The sequence below is a fragment of the Petaurus breviceps genome, unplaced genomic scaffold (assembly GCF_028583685.1).
Source record: "Petaurus breviceps papuanus isolate PSGF00001 unplaced genomic scaffold, PetGlider_PUasm1.0 90594, whole genome shotgun sequence".
Classification (NCBI taxonomy): Eukaryota; Metazoa; Chordata; class Mammalia; order Diprotodontia; family Petauridae; genus Petaurus; species Petaurus breviceps.
Window position 1 is genome coordinate 80,455 of NW_027187281.1, and position 4,303 is coordinate 84,757.

Here is a 4,303-nt window from a genome sequence, read left to right on the forward strand (position 1 = left end):
AAGGCAGCCCTTCTATTGAACCATGCTACCTTGTTTTAATTGGTCCTTTCCTGTGATTTCATTGGTAAGAAGAAAGCTTGGTAAAAATAAAAAAAGTTCCTCTACCTGCAGATTATCCAGTGTTATATAATTGATGATCTTAGAGAGTGGTCTGGTTGAGAGTTTGTCTGGAGAGAAATCAGTGACTGGCTCAGTGATAAAAAGTTGGTATATATGGGAGGACGAACTCAAAACCTGGTCAATTCATTATATACCTTACAGCCTCTTATGCTATCTTAATAACATTAAATGGGTCAATATTTTAGGTAGTTATTAGTGTTCCCTCCTTTCTCTTTGAATGAACATTTACATATTTATCTGTTTACACATTGTAATCTCCCAAAGGATCATAGATTAAGAACTGGAAGGCATTTTAGAAACTCTAGTCTTTCCCCATTCAATCCATTGCCATTCAATTGCCAAAGAGATACTCCTAAACTGTGTTACACTCCCACTCAATAAACACCAGTGGCTCCCTCTTACCTTTAGGATCAAATTCCTCTGTTTGGCATTTAAAACTTGTTCGTAACCTACCTTTCCAAACTTATATGTATTTCTCTCTTTCATGAACTTTATTGTCTAGTCCAGGAGTGGGGAACTTTACAGCCTTAAGGTCACAGGTTCCCCACCCCTGATCTAGTCAAACTTGATTTCTAACCAGTCCTCATACTAAATATTTCATTTTCCACCTCCATGCCTGGAATGACCTCTCTTCACTTCTGCCTCTTAGAAATTCTAGTTTTCTCTGATTGTTTTCTGTCAGCTTACTTTGAAGTGACAAAAAGCCTTTTGATTGGCTGCTGAGTCAGAACTGAGTGTGGATACAAAAAAACTGAGTGTGAAGCAGATAAACTTCCTCCATTGCCTGGTGATGAGTGAATCAAGAACTTCTGTAAGCCTTCAGGTAGCGGGAGAAATAGCCAGGGAAATACCCCTGTTACCTACTACTGGCTCCCTTATCTTCCCACCCAGGCACCAAGTGGCTATCTGTGAATATGTGACACTGTTGTATTTCTTTTGTTTCTATGTGTCTGTTTCTTTTTTTTTTTTTTAAGCAATCGGGGTTAAGTAACTTGCTCAAGGTTACACGGCCAGGTGTTTCTGGGTGGGTGCTAAGTGTCTGAGCCCAGGATTCGATCTCCAGGTCTTCTCAACACTGGAGCCGGTGCTCTTACTTGCTGTGCTACCTGGCCGCCCCTATGTGTCTGTTTCTATATCCCAGGTGAATGAGTACTAGAGATGGAACAGATCACTTAATGACCTTGTGAGCTTCGAAAGGTTGGAAGAATCAGCAAAGGTTTCTTCAGCAACAGAAGCTAGAAGCAACCATAGCCAAGTCTGGTGAGAAACCAGTTCTGCTTGAACCAGGAATCTGCTTGAAACATCCCAGAGGCTAATCAACTCTTCTATGAGGATTCTGTTCTAGAAGCAAGGGAGAGTGTATTGTGAGCTGAGTTGAGGATGGACTGACAAGGGAAGACCCATAAGAGAGGGAAAACAGGCTACTACAATAGGCCAGGCTTGAAGTGCCTATACCAGAACTGTGGTAGTTTTGAGAGTCAGAAGGGGGAACATATAAGAGATGCTATGAAGGTAGAAAAGGCAGGACTTGACCACATTGGATATGGAGGATAGATGAGTGGGAAGGAGGTGAGAGAGAGTAAAGAATGACACCTAGACCACAAGACTGGCGATTAGAGGGATGGTGGCATCTTCAACAGTAAGGAGAAGAAAGTTAGAAAGAAGGAAAGACTTGAAGAAAAGAGATAATGAGTTCAGTTTTGAACATGTTGATTTTGAAATGTCTACATCTAGTTTGAGATGTTTAAAGAGGCTTTTGAGATGTAGAGACTGGAGCTCAGCAGAGAGATTAGGGCTGGATAAATAGACCTGTGAGTTGTCTACATAGAGATGATAATCAAACACTTGGGAGGTAGGGAGATTTCCCAAAGAGCAAACTTCAGGAGCAGATGGATAGGACAAATGTTAACTGGGTGAATGATATTAGTAAAAAGTAATAGAGAAAACCGTCCAGCATCTCTGCTTCTTTCCCATAGAATCCTGAGGGAGAAGCAGCCAGCAACCCTTTGGAGACCTAGCCTTTCAGGACAAGGGGAGGTGAGAAGAGGGAGCCCAGAGCCTCCAAGACATGCTTTATGTATACCAGTTGTCTCCCCCAATAGAGATTCAGTCCCTTGAGGGCAGGGACATTTTTCTTTTTGTATCCCTAGCCCCTAACACAGTGTTTAGCACATAGTAGATATTTTTTTAAAATGTTGGTTAGAGGCTGAACAGTCTAACTCATTGCATAGATAAGACTGAGAGAAGTTAAATGATCACACAGGAATACTATTTGGACCCCTACCCTCTGACTCCAGAATCTTGTTCTTTTCACTGTAGCACACAAGAACTTTTTCATATCCTCAGAGCCTAGCACAGTGCCTTGCATCTACTAGATGCTTAATAAACACTTATTGGATTGGTAAGGAATGGAATACTAGAGACATAATATTCCATGATAACTAAGCCTGTTTTTAATTGTTGTTAGAATGTAATCTCCTAGTAAATATCTGTATGTGTAATGGTAAGGGAGTTTGAAGATCTTCCCTGTCCCTTAATGGGTCTCACTTGGAGCCCAACAAGAGAAGCTTGTTTAGGGGAGGCTTGTTTTTCAGGAAGGCCCACACCTTTTGTTACTTTGTAATTAGGCAGTGGGTCATGAAGGTTGTGATGTCCTCTGACCCTGAAGAAGGATGTGTGTGTGTGCCCCAGCTTTGAAAACCCAGATGTTGGTGCTACTGTCTCTGCTAACTATGTATGTATGTAATGATCAGACAGCTAGAAGCCCTGTCTGTTGTTATGTTGAACTGTGTTGTTTTCTCTATCTGTATTTTTTGTCTGCTTATAATTTTCTGTTTGTATTTTCTCTGAAGTTCAGGGTGCTGACTTTTCCCCCTGAACTAAGTAAATGATATATATGTTTGATTAAAGTAAGATTGTTAACCCTTTTTGAGTTGCTTTCTTTTAGAAAAACAGATCAAGGAGTGGCTAGGTGATGCCGTGAATAGAGCACCAGCCCTGAAGTCACGAGGACCTGATTTCAAATCTGGCCTCAGACACTTAACACAAAAACTAGCCATGTGACCTTGGGCAAGTCACTTAACCCCAATTGCCCTGCCTTCCCCCTCCAAAAAGCAAAAAAAAAAAAAAAAAAAAGCAGATCAAGAATCTGTGCTGGCAGCCATCTTCAGTATGCTAGGGTGCTTGCTGTTGTAGTATGTCTGGCATATAGTAAGCACTAAAGAAATGATTGATTGGATTAGAATGTTGTGAGTGGTACTTAGCATCCACACCCTCCTTCAGGATCCCTTCTGATTCTACCAGAGAAGAAGGGGCCAACTCCAGTCATGCTGATCTATGTTTCACCACTAGACCCAGAAGGCTCTGGAGGGGAAAGTGAGGCTGGTGACTTGCACAGCCTTCCCTCACTTAAATCCAATTTATTTGAATGTCATGTCATCACCTTCCTGATGCCATGGTCCTCTTTGAGAAAAAAGATAAACAACCAGAGAAGAAAGGATTCTGGAGAGTGGAGATCTGGTAGAAGAGACTGGATATCCAGAGTATATATCCAGAGAATATATTCACAGTATAATTGACTAGCAAAATGCTTAGAGGAGGAGGAGTGCAAGCAAGAAACCTCAGGTGGGTCATCCCCTTTTTTTTACTGAAGCAGCAAGAATCCTCTGAAATGGAGAGGAAATGCTGAGAGAAGGGTGTGGTAAGTGGCTGGCAAGAGGAAATGAAAACAAAGAAAGAAACAGGAACAGAGAAAAACAAAATCCAACAAAACTAGGCCTTCTATTTCCTTGATTGAACTAGAATTGAGAATTTTGCAAGTGTCAAAAATTGCTTCCCTGACACATTTTAAGTAAACATATAAATAAACCCAATTTCATTCTCCCCAGGAAATTTCCCATCTTAGGACAGTGCTAGTTACCTAGTTAGAGCATAGGAAATTTCGTAGATAATAAGAATGCTAAGTAATGAAATATTTTACAGAGCCATCTCATTAAGACTATCTCTAAAGTGGCAGTTCTCAAAGTGAATTCCAGGGTCTCTGGGAAAGTCTTTGAAGTCAAAACTACTTTCATAATAATATTAGGATATTTTAGTTTCTAATACAATAAACATTGATACACATAGTCTATATAAGGAAAAGCTCTTTGGGAAGGGGGGAGAGGGAAAGGGTCTTCAACAATTA